The sequence below is a fragment of the Anthonomus grandis genome, chromosome 5 (genome assembly GCF_022605725.1).
Source record: "Anthonomus grandis grandis chromosome 5, icAntGran1.3, whole genome shotgun sequence".
NCBI lineage: Eukaryota > Metazoa > Arthropoda > Insecta > Coleoptera > Curculionidae > Anthonomus > Anthonomus grandis.
Window position 1 is genome coordinate 14,634,600 of NC_065550.1, and position 13,804 is coordinate 14,648,403.

The following is a 13,804-nucleotide window of genomic DNA, read 5'->3' on the forward strand; positions in this document are numbered from 1 at the left end:
AGTCACGTCTAAAAAGTCACAAATCATTTTACTTGCGGTTCCACTAATTACAATAACATCATGCTTCTCAATTCCTGACAACACCGCAAGGCAAACAATGATTTCCTTCTGTGGGCCTATAAAGCCGATCTACGCTCGCATTCGCGAAATCAGAAGAGGAAATTAAGAGGAGAGCGCCGATATCCATATATAAATTTTTCTTTTTCTTGTACCATGCATAATATGAATGTAATAACATTTACCATTAAACACTTAAGCCAGAGCAGGCCTAAACATATTTTCATGGTCCTTCGAATTAAATTATCGTCATTTAAACAGTCAGGAAGATATCGGGACATTTTAGACATTTATTCAGAGAATGGTACTATGCAAGTCGTTCGAGTAGTGACTAGCAGATAAGTGTATCGGTCTCCTCGTCTCAATCTATTCCCTTAGATCTACCCTATGTTTATATTTTACATAAGTCATTTAACAGCTTACATACTTTACTTTATTTTAAAAGTCATTTTGTCATCAGAGATTGTTATTTTGACAAACTGTCAGTTTTTACAATTTAAGGTAATTTTAATCTAATTTTTTATTACTAATAGCCCAGTCAAGATGGCAAATGAAGATTTAGAGCTATATTAAATAGGTTAAAAAATACTAGAGACTCTTGCTAAACACAGACAACTGTCTGTCTGGTTTCGCGGAATTCATTTTGGATTTCGCCCTAAGAAAATCGAGGAGTTACGGTCTATATGGAAAAGATCGATAAGACTTACAATGATTTTGATGAAGTTTTTATCGATTTGGAAGTCTTGGATATAGTTAATATAAAGGTTAAGAATAACGGGAGAGAGAGACGGACATTTGAATCTAATTTTTTTGAGTCTGGTAATAAACTTAGGTTAGGTTAATTTCACAGTCACATATGATCAGCTGCAACAAATGCATTGCCCTCGACAGAGGAATTTCCTACTTACAGTTATTTTGTCATCTATTTCTAATAAGTGTCAGTTTCAGAAACCTTAGAAAATCAAGACCAATAAGTTCAACCAACAAGGCATTTACCTAGTCATTCAAATCAATAGAAAAGAGGAGAGAGGTATGATAAGATCTTGCTACTTTAGCAAAAAAAGTTATTACATTAATACTTGAAGCGACTTTTTAAAATTATCTTCCAGAGGCTTCAAGCAGCATAAATTGCTTCCTTATTTCTCTACGATAGGGTTTTGCATTACGACCTGACAGTTAGTCAAATTCAGCCCAATCCAGACCGCGAGGTATCCAGGATTCGACGACGACCACGGGGCAAGTGCGTGACGACATCCCAGTATTTTAAAATCCAAGTAATAATAGTTGCGCGTTTTCAGGTTATACGACAGACAGAGAAGAGCCGCTATCGATATTCAAAGGGCGCCGCGTCAAACATTGCTTTCCACAGTTATTGTTTACACTGAATCTGCAGGGCAAGGTCAAATTTTTCAGGCAATGTGTAGTTTAGATTCCGCTAGCGTGAGTAATCTTATTACTAGTTTGGCAAGACGGTTAAGCATTAATTTAAAAAAGCCACAAACATCAGTATGAGACAATGGTTTTTAGGTGGTTATGCCATTATTATTCGTAGGAAAATCAGGGCAACAATAAACTCTACTTAAAATTAGTCGACATTAGATTTTCTGATAATTGATAGAATTAGGGAAAAAAATTCTGCGCTTGTTCTTTAATTTAACAGATTGCAAACCACCAGCAAACCTCATTCTAACCAATCCAGCAGCCATCTTTTACGACCTTTTATGCACTAACGAAGTTAGGTCCAGATTGATGCGATTTTGAGTCATTCTTAAAATGTAATCTGAAAGTAAAATTTAACTGCCTGCGAGAAATTTGATGTACAAATTCAATTAGAACGTTTTTGGAAGATACAGAAATGCCAAACGCCATCTAACATTTATTTCAAAGAAGAATATTTTGTTAAAAATACTGAGTGTGATAATAAAGGTTGAGTTGATGTTGACATTAAGTTACTCATCCGTGATAACCTTGTAGATATAGGCGATTCCTATGATATGGCATTAAAGGCCGGTATTATAATGTCTGGCTGACCACCGGTTGAGTTTCAACTAGACGTCAAACGTATTATAAACGTCAATCGAAGGTCGAAATGTCGGTTGAGTCACCATTTGAAATTATGAACCGACAGTTAAGTGAAGTGTTTTACAAATAACCTATAGCTTTTTGTTTATTTCGGTGCAAGGCAAGAGATAGAGAAATTAAAAATTCTTATTTATTTTTCTATAAAGAAAATTGTTAAAATTAATTTTGCTTGTATGTATAAATGTCATCTTCATCTTCACCCGAAAAAAGTAAATTTCTTTGGGGATCTAGCAGTGACGAGGACGAATTATCTAGTAGTAGTGATGAAAACCAAAATCAAGCTGTAAGAGCCCGACGAACCTTTAGAGTACGTCTGGATCATTTCACCCGGTGAAGTGACGAAGAATTTAAAATAAGGTTTCGGCTGAGCAATGAGACTGTGGCAGAATTACAGCTAAAACGTCGGGAATCAATAGCACCAAATAATTGGGGATTTTGTGGGTATTTATAAATCTACTCCTAGCCATATTGTACATAAAGTAATCCATATGATTTGTTTGTTAGCACCTGAATACATAAACATGCCTGATACACAACCAGAAATTGATCATGTGAAAAGTTCATTTTACCGAATTGCAAAATTTCCTCGTGTAATATGAGCAATTGATTGCACTCATATCAAAATTATTTCACCATGTACCTTAACTTTTATTTACAGTATTTTTATTGATTGAATAATTACATTTAGAGGTGGGCTAAATGCAGAGTATTTCCGCAATAGAAAAGGATATTTCTCTTTAAATGTACAAGTAGTTGGTGATTCTGAGTTGTACATTAGAGATATTGTTGCCCGGTGGCCTGGCTCAACACACGATCAAACATTTCTTAACTACAGTATGATCAAAGCACGGTTAGGTAGTAATGAATTTCATAAATCAATAATCTTGGAAGACTCCGGATATGTAGTAAACAAATATTTAATCACGGCTATCCTAAATCCTATTACTGAAGCGGAGCAACTGTTTAATTCCCAAATAAAAAGTAGAAATTCCATTGAAAGACTTTTTCGAGTTTTAAAGAGGAGGTTTCCTATACTTTCTCTCGGGATAAGGCTGTCTCTGAAGCATGCTAAATCAATTATTATAGCATTTGCGGTACTTACACAACATATCCCGTAATATGAACCAAATGGAACCAATTGATGATCCATTGATTCAAATCCATGAACCAAGTGAACCTGAGGCAGAGGTTAGAAACGGATAAGCAGAATTTCAAAATTATAGAGAGGAATGTATTTTATACTTTTTAAATTTATTAGAACAAAATGGTAACTAAAGAAAATGTATATTATTAGTATTACTAAATGACATAAATCAAATATATTTTTATAATAAGTTATTTATTTTCTCAAATGTTTTTTAACTAATTCTATTTCTAATTTTGTGTTAGACAAAACAAAATTACATAATTTCTCCTTGAGTAGTTCCTCATGCACTGCCTTCCTTTCCTGGGACTCTTTATTTCTTATTGCTTCTGCCTCCATTACTTTTTTCTTTAATAATAAATGTTCCTTTTTTAGGTTATTTTATTCATTCTCTGATATGTCTATTTGATGTGTCTTTTCTTTTTTTATTGGCTTTTAGAGATTTGTGTTTTTTTGACTTAAGGCTGTTTGAAGTATAGTCGGACCAAACTAGAAGATATAGGTAGTTCATTAAAAAAATATAAATTTTTTTTGGTTTTACGACATTTTCTACCAGATTCTTTTTTTGTTTCTGCTATGACACTACTGTCCTGCTGCAGAGGTATATTGGCTAATGCTTTAAACCCCTGTGATGTGCTCGGCACTGAATCATTTAAAAATTCCAATTCAATATTCTCCACAGAATTCAGGTCAAGATCAAATGATACTGGAACATCTTGTATAATAATATAATGTAAAAATCAAACTACCATAGAATACCTTTTTTATACCAATGTCTAAAACTACATCACTATGACCTTAAAATGCATCTAAGCCCTTAACCGACAAACCTATAATGCTAATGATTTTTTCATACAGCAATTTTAATATAGCCTTAATTTCTGTTTCTTGAGTACCACCAGTCTTCATAAGACTTTGCCTTCTTCGACTTACATACTTCTTAGTTACGAACATCTTTTTTTAAATTATCAAATTGGCACCTTAGTTGCTCTTATGCATTATATAATTCAGTAATTTTTTCCCAAGCAGAAACCTAAAATTAATATAAATAATTATTCCAATCGACCAATCCTTTATATTAAAAATTATGTTTACCTTTTGACTCCAGGTTACAGCATCAGTTATCTTACTTTCTATATCCTTAAACTTAATTACCAAATCTATTAAAAAATGGCAGCCCGGATCGATAGAAACGATTCTTGTTCCTTTAACTCTCATATTAATTTAAATTTACTTATAAACCATCTAAATATTTTATATCAATAAAATCGAAAATACCCACGAAATACTCGTCATATTTTTCAATATCAAAAATAAACTACATCATCATATTTTTCAATTTTTTCATATTTTTCATATTTTTCAATATCAAAAATAAACTACTGCGTAAATTATTGCATAAATCTGGCAACCCTTTACAAAAAAAGTACAACCGAAGATTAGCCAACGTAAGCCTAAAATCCGTTTATAATACGGAATAGTTCTGAACCGCCAGTTAGATTTCTACCATTGGTTGGCCAAGCGGGGGTTGACGTTTATTTTTATATTACCAGCCCTAAAACGGTTCTATTCTCTTTCAGTTAAAAGAACTTTATAGCCTGTCCAAGCGTTAGTCTGGTAATAACCAACGGTTACTGTCAAAAATGTCAAGTGATGTCACGGTTAAGGTTATCGCGTAGATGGGATGTTTTAATATTGTGGTCGAAAACCCACTTGTTGTTTTACTTTTAGTAGTTTTTGTTTGTTCATATAATCCGTTTTCGAATTTTTTTATTTGTCAGCTGTCACCCGCTATAACTTTCCTTCTAAGCAGGGTTACTGGCGGTTAAACTGATGACGTCATTTGACGTCTCTCGGTAAATACCAAATGTCGCTTGTATGAAGCGGTATTTACTTTTGGTTTTAACCACCCCTCGCTTGGAGAAGCTATTAGTCTGACTTTATGTCAGAGTACATGGGTCACATTTTTCTTATTACTCACCACACCACGGTGTATTAAAGCAGTTAAGTTCAACAAAACAAAATTTTTGAAGTTTTGACGCTAATGCAAAAAGTAGTTTCGAGTAAGCTTCAAACGATGTTTTAAAGGTAGGGCCGGTGATACAACATGATCTATTTTTAATTTTGACACGTTTTGGTACATATAATCATGTGGTACCAGCGGATATTGCAAAAATATTTAGATGCGTATCAGTTGGTAAGGTCAAAGAGATTTACAGCGTATTCTTTGGCGCTCTGACCCTTGTTCGTGATTTTTGACCATTAGATGCTTGTTTCAAGTCGGTATCGAAAGAGAGGAAAGGTTCCCGGTATCGTCGTCAGCAATTAAAAGAGATATTTATTGTGATAATTTTTTGTCAGGTTGTGCAAGTGACAGTTATATCAAGTTGAGGATGAAAGTTTCTGACCTTTTAGAAAGAGGCATGTTTCTACTAAGTAAGCGGGCATCTAACGAGCAACGTATTGATGTATTATTAGTGATAGAGAATTAAAAACTCATTTTTTGGAATACCTAAAAAATCGGATTTATTTAGTTTTTCCATACAATTTGGAATATCTAACCTTTAAGCACTATTTTATTTTCCCCTAGAAAGTAGATACAAGCCTATTCTAGGTACAAGAATTCAGTAAAAGGGGATTTAAATTAGTATTAAGAAATTATCATTCTTTTATTGTTTAATACAAATATTTTATTTATTTTTTTTCTAGTTTTTTTCTTTTGAAATAATTGATATGTCCCAAGGTCATAAATTAAATTCGTATTCGGTTAAGTATAAGAAGAATTAGATGGTGAAATATATGTTAGATGAGAATATACCATGAAACCCGATACCAAGGCTAACCCACATGTTTACCGTCTCAACCAGATCCGAAGGCGTTTCCAGGAATAAGCAAACGTAGCACCTTTTATGCTTAGCTGTTGTTTGTTTAAAAAGACTGTGGAAAGAATCTTATCATATTGTTTTCATGATAGTCAGCATTTTCTGTTTATATAAAAAGCCATTGCTTGTTAGCTCTAAGATCATTATTATTAAGTATTTAGTATAAGATAAACCTATGTCGGTTTTTATTTTTGGATTAAAATATTTTTTTAAAAAGTTATTTTTGAAATTTACAATCTAACATTGGCGCAGTCGGAACGAATAGTTATACGCCGCGAAAACAGGTTAATCCAAATTCGCGAGTGACATTAGCTACAGTAAGAACCACTAGCACCCTAAGGTAATCCAGCGTCCTCACTCAGCAACAAGGGTACGGAAGGAACACCTGGTGAAGCCCCTGGTATCCAACAAGCAGAGAACAAGACAATGGTTAAGAAGATTCTTTTGTAAGTAAAAGCATTGAATCATTCGTTTATATTTTTGTTTTTGTGTATTTTAATATTTTATACACATTTTATTTTACTATTTTTATACTGTTCGATTTTCTAATTTCGTCTTTCGAAAAAAGTATTTAAAATATTATAATGTCTACCACAAACGAAACTGAATAAACTGAACAACATAATCGACAAGCGAATACGTCAGCTTACGATATTCACCTTGAAACTTATAAACTATCTGAAATTTTTTCCCTAATTCCTGAATTTGATGGTGATGCAATATTTTTAGGCTCATTTTTACATGCGTGCAATTGTGCTTACAACATGGCAGTCGGTGAAGAACGCGATCTTTTAGTTATTCACATAAAAAATAAATTAAAAGGAAAAGCCGCACAACTTGTCAATTCTAGAAATTTATTATGATATTTAGAAGTTAAGCAATTATTAAGTTTACATTTTGGTGATAGTCGGGACCTCTCTTCTTTAAACCAAGATTTGCAGAGATTAAAACAATTACCAAATGAATCCCCGTTAATATTCTTTAACAGGCTTCAAACTCTTAACTCTAAAATGCACTCTGCCGTGCAAAAACAAAATTTAACCGCACCTCAAAAAATAGCGCAAACGAATTTAATAGACTCGATGGCTCTAAACACACTATTAACCGGTTTAGACCCACGCATCACATAGTACGCGCAAGTAATCCCAACAATTTACTTGAAGCTCAAGCTAGAATTAGGCGAGAATTGCAATTGTCCTATTTTGAAAACCAAAAACAAAATAGACCCATACAACCACATCCATCATCCAGACCAAATACTACCTTAAGACGCCCGCAAAATCCTAGTATAAAATGTTTTAAATGCGGAAGAATTGGCCATACTTCAATTAAATGTAGAGTACAGTCAAGCCCCAGACCTAATAATTTTGGAAACCCAGCACCAAATTTAAATAGTAACCCAAATAATTTTCAAAGGGCATACTCACAAAATCAACCTTCATTTCAAAACCCTTCTAACCCCCAACCACGACCAAATTTTGGACAAAGTAGCCAAAACCAGTATCGTCCCAGTGTCATTCAAAGAAACCCAAGCTATCAAAGAACCTATCATATGAACCTTGATGACGGTTCACAATATAACTATTTTGACGAAAATAACTATTTTGATGAGAATAGTTATTCTGATAACTACCTCAAGCAGTACAACTATTATTCCGATAATAGTCAAACCTATTATTACGATCAAAATATCGAAGATTTTTCTAACCAAATTGACTATAATTTATTTGAACAGCCAATAGGAAATCAACACGAACCTAATAATAACTTGGCAACACAACAAAATCCTTTAGTAACGTCAAATCGAAATTTTCCATTAATATCGAACCAAAACCACCGACCAGGTCTGAAACAAACAGACCAGACAATGTCGCAAATTGCAACACAAATCCAAACGTTGCGGATCAACGAACCGAAATAAAATCCCGAACAAAGCTTTCTTTAAATAATTTACACACCGTAAGCTCAAAAAACCTTTACTACATTTACGATGCTTCCAAAACATATAAATTACTCATAGATACAGGCGCGGGAATTTCAGTTTTTAAGGATCATGTTGCAGACTGTTTTAAGCAACGCTTTGCGGAAAATATTGTCGTACAAGGTATTACTGATCAAAAAATATTGATCCAAGAATCCACCTTGATTCCTTTTAATGTAGATAATCCTTGTAAAGTTTATATTTGTAACTTAGATATCGAATTCGATGGTATTTTAGGACTCGATTTTCTACAATATTATGAATGTGTTATCGACTTAAAATCAAAAATACTTAAGACAAATTTTAAAAATATTCCGATGTATAAATTTACACCAGAAGATGAAAAACCTGTAGTAAAGTCAAACTTAGCTAAAGACTCTTCTTGCCTACCTCAAATTCTAACCCCAACAGTTGATACCGAAACTAATCAGCATTTTCAAAATAACGCAATAAAAAATAAAAATTTAATATCAATAGAACCCCGTACTGAAAAAGTCTTTAAACTAAAATGTAATTTAAAAAACACCGATGTAATTTTATTATGTAGGTCAAGAAAAAGAAAAAGTTAAAGTCCCAAATGCTATTATTCACGTAAACGAACAAGGCGAATTTTTAACAACCATTATTAACCCTAACGCAATTGATAAAATAATCGATTTCTCAAATTTGTCTTTTGAACCTCTACCTGATCTACAATCGATAAATTATTTTAATTATTATGAGTCAGCCGAACCTGTTGATAGCCGGCAACTAATAAAAGAACAATTGAGAATTGACCACCTTAACAAAGAAGAACGTGAGGAAATTACTAAACTTTGTTTAAAATTTTCCGATATTTTCTATATCGAAGGTGATCAACTTACGTTTACCAACAAAATTAAACACTCGATTGATACTAATAACGCCAAACCCATTTACACAAAATCATATAGATATCCTCATATTTATAAAGAGGAAGTTAAAAGACAAATTTCTAAAATGCTCGACGAAAATATTATAAGACCATCCGTATCTCCCTGGTCAGCCCCGGTTTGGGTAGTCCCTAAAAAACTTGACGCTTCAGGCAAGCAAAAGTGGCGAGTAGTTATCGACTATCGTAAACTAAACGAAGTTACGGTTAACGATAAATACCCATTACCTAATATCTCAGACCTCCTCGACCAACTTGGTAAATGCCAATATTTCACTACTTTAGACCTAGCGTCAGGGTTCCATTAAATAGAGATAGACCCGAAAGATATTTCTAAAACCGCGTTTTCCGTAGAAAATGGGCACTACGAATTCGTTCGAATGCCATTTGGCCTGAAAAACGCTCCATCAACTTTTCAGAGGGTTATGGATAATATTCTTATGGGAATTTTAAACGAAAGATGCCTCGTCTACATGGACGACATTATAATCTATTCTCCTACTATCCACGAGCACATTAACCGCCTACAAGAAGTCTTTAAACGCCTAAGAAAATCCAATCTAAAAATACAACCAGATAAGTGCGAATTTTTACGCAAAGAAGTAGCCTATCTCGGACATTTAATAACAGAAAACGGTGTAAAACCTAATCCGGCAAAAGTCGAATGTATTTTAAATTTTCCAGAACCAAAAAATCAAAAAGACATAAAATCTTTCCTCGGATTAGCAGGTTATTACAGACGGTTTATTTCAAATTTCGCTAAAATATCAAAGCCCCTAACCACCCTTCTTCAAAAAGATACCCCTTTTATTTTCAGTGAAGAATGTCAAGAATCTTTTAATACGTTAAAAACTGCATTAACCACTGACCCACTTTTAATTTATCCGAATTTTGAGGAACCGTTTATCTTAACTACTGACGCAAGTGCTTATGCAATCGGAGCCGTTTTATCTCAAGGACCGATCGGAAAGATATGCCCATCACTTACGCATCGAGAACCTTATGCGCCGCGGAAACTAAGTACTCCACTATAAAACGTGAGTTATTAGCTATAGTTTGGGCCGTAAAACATTTTCGACCATACTTATTCAGCAGACAATTCACTCTTGTTACTCACCATCGTCCAATTACATGGTTATGGTCCATTCAAGATCCCGGAAGCAGGTTAACGCGTTGGCGCCTCAAACTCGAGGAATATTCATTTAAACTCGAATTTAAACCCGGTAAATATAATAAAAATGCTGACCCACTTTCTCGAATTAAAATAAATCACCTTAAGGAATGCGTAGATTTCCATAAAAAAGTTAACATTTTTGCGTTAGAAGAAGACACTGTTATCCCTGAACCGAGCCCTCAACCCTCATTTACCGAAGAAGACGATCGAAACATAACCGAGGAATACAATCGATTTGTTGATAATTATAAAACTAGATCTTTAATCGATTATTCTAAAATAGAGGTTACAAATGACCAACTACTAGATAAATCAAATAAAAATATCGTTTCATTCTTTAGGCAAAACAAAATGGAAGATTTACATTTTAAAATTATTGACGACATTCTTGAAGAATATTTAGATTTCAAAGAATTAAAGATTAATGTTGCTAATAGTAAATCAGTTAAAAACTGGAAGTATTTAATAATCCCTTTACCATTTGACAATAACTCTTGTAGCCAACACTTGTTTTATTGTTTATTTAAATATCAAGACTTATTTGAATTAAATGAAGTTTATTGTATTGAAAATAATTTAGATCTACCTTCTTTAGAAATGATGTCATTTATTTTTTCCGACAAAGAAATCAAATTAAAAATTTGTCAAAATATTGTAACCACACCTGATGAAGACCAAATACCTATTATCATAGAACAATACCACCTTGGCAAAAACAATTTACACCGCGGAATTAACGAAACTTGTCGAAGAATTAGACAAAAATACAATTGGTGCGGTATAAATAACATCGAAGATTTTATAAAAAAGTGCGAAATTTTCCAAAAGGTCAAAATTGTTAGAAAAAACCTAAGTAGACGGAAACCCCCCGAACACCATTCGAAAGAATAAACATTGACATTTTTGAATACCCAACTCGTAACTCTGGCCGAACATCCTGAACACCAACCTTTCTCGATTTTACCTTATGCTGTTATTTGTTACAATAACACTAAAAACAGAACACACGGTTTTACTCCGTATGAGCTTGTATTTGGCCATACATCAAATAGACCCCCAGAAACACTTTACAATCAAGAAAGCACTTATTTCAAAATACATCCGCGATCTAAATAATAGAATGAGCTATTTTTATAAAGTTGCTAGGCAAAGAGCAGAACATGCTAAAGAAAAGTCAAAAGAAAGATTTGATCAACGTATATCGGAAAAACAACCCGAATTCTCCGTTGGTGATAAGGTTTACGTCCGAGAATCACAAATAAAATCCAAATCAGAAAACAAATTTAACGGTCCGTATATCATAACTGAAATCCTTTTAAATTCAGCCAATTTATTAAACCCCGAAACGAATAAAACAACCAAAGTTAATTTCGATAGAATGAAACCATATTTCGAATAGGTTTTATCTCCCTATCATTTCCTTGCAGATTACTGGGATTGACTTCGATCGCCAGCAGCCAATACCAAATAACGCCCATTAACAATACAGTTGGACTCTTTTTCAATGAAGAAATTAACATTAAAATTTCAAACGACAAATGGACACTTTTAGTATATCAAGATTTACTTCCCTTTAAACAAGCAATTGAGCATAATGATAACATCCTGAACGGTTTATTAGACAGCCTGTCAATCGAAAAATCTAATCGAATGATGGCAACTTTTGTTGAAATACAAACTCACCCTAGTCTTCTTAAGCAAATTTCGAAATACGTAAACGTTAAATATCAAGAATTAATCATCGGTACTAAAGATATTAATTTAAGAGAAAAACGAGGAATATTCGACGGTATCGGAACTGTTTGGAAAGGAATAACTGGAAACTTAGATGCATCAGATGGACAATATTTTAATGACTGTATTGAGAAAATCAATAGTAATGAGGCAAATATCGAACGGCTTATGCAACAACAAATTTCAGTTACAACTTCTGTTATAAAGAGTTTTAATTCTACCATACAAAAACTTAAAATCAATGAAGAAACCTTTAATCAGAATATTTGCGAAATAGAAACTTTAATTGTTTCACTTTCAGATGATCTAGCTTTTTATCGTGCACAATTTAAAATCCTAGACTTATGTGAATCGCTAATGGAAAGCTATACATTCATTAAGGACACTATAAATGACGCATTAAATCCAGTCATCTTTGCACGCTTAAAGATATTACATGGCTCTATAATAAAACCATCAGATTTAGAGGATTCACTTGGGGAAATCTCTCACTGTCTACAAAAATACAACTTACCTTTGCCAATTTCAACTTCAACTATTGCTCAATACTTAGATTTAATCGAATTAAATGCTTATCAATCTGATATAAAAATAGTATTTGTTTTAAGAATACCTCTTGTTGAACCCTCAGTATATACCCTGTATCGCCTTTATCCAATCCCGATCTTAGATAATCGAACAGGTATTTATCACACAATATCAACTACAAATAATTATATTGCGCGTGATTATGATTCATTGTCTTTCACTACATTTCAAAACTTGGACCATTGTAAAAATATCGACAGGGCAACGAAAATCTGTACTAATGTACTTCCGTACCCCATCGACAGTGATGCGATCTGTGAAGCACAACTCCTTAGGCAACATACAAAACTGCCTAAAACCTGTAGACCTTCCATTTTCTATGCAGAGGGCTACCATGTGCAGCTTATCCGTCAAAGCTCATGGCTAGTCACAACATCAAGTCCAGTTCCAATCACCATTAAGTGTCAAAACAAAGGTATAGTCTCAGAAATTCTCACGGACAATACCGTAGTCATCCTTGGAACTACCTGTGGTGCGTTTGTTGGAAGTACGAGGATCCAAGCTTCACTTGAACGAGAAACAAATGAGACTTCGTCGAAGCCAAACTCATCTCCAATATTGACTCCATACTCTTGCTGTGATCAATTGCCAGAGAAAACGAAAATGCCGAAACTGAAACCATTACGCATCAGTGAACTAAATGTTGATGACCTGAAGATTGCCGAACATAATCTCAATCAGTATTCCGAACAGCTTGACAAACTAATCAATCAACCCTTCATCGAAAAACACATGAATTGGTTCACCATTACAACAATTGTATCCATAGTTCTGCTCATAGTTCTTTACATTACTTGCAAGTGCCGAAGACGTCGAACTCCAACCATTGGTATAGTGACGAATAGTTCAAACAACGATGACTTCCCACCATTCCAACCTAAGCCCAGAATACGGACATTTAGAGAGCAGCTTTCGAGGATGGTCCCAAGAAGACGTCCTAGTATCCACCTAGGAGACCAAGAAGAAGCAATGGAACTCAACGCCAATAAGAGTTCTGCTTAAAAGTTGCTGTTTAGACACCACCAACTTTTCTTTTAAAAGGGGAGCTGTTAGATGAGAATATACCATGAAACCCGATACCAAGGCCAACCCACATGTTTACCGTCTCAACCAGATCCGTAGGCGTTTCCAGGAATAAGCAAACGTAGCACCTTTTATGCTTAGCTGTTGTTTGTTTAAAAAGACTGTGGAAAAAATCATATTGTTCTCATGATAGTCAGCATTTTCTGTTTATATAAAAAGCCATTACTTG

At 33.8% G+C, this 13,804-nt stretch overlaps 1 long non-coding RNA gene across 1 annotated transcript; it reads left to right on the top strand.

Annotated features, from left to right (window-relative positions):
• Positions 1-940: 940 nt before the first annotated feature.
• LOC126736613 (uncharacterized) lies at positions 941-1,957 on the top strand. The gene is made up of 3 exons (XR_007660704.1): positions 941-1,087; positions 1,167-1,297; positions 1,356-1,957. It is a non-coding gene; the product is annotated as an uncharacterized LOC126736613 (long non-coding RNA).
• The last annotated feature ends 11,847 nt before the right edge of the window (positions 1,958-13,804 follow it).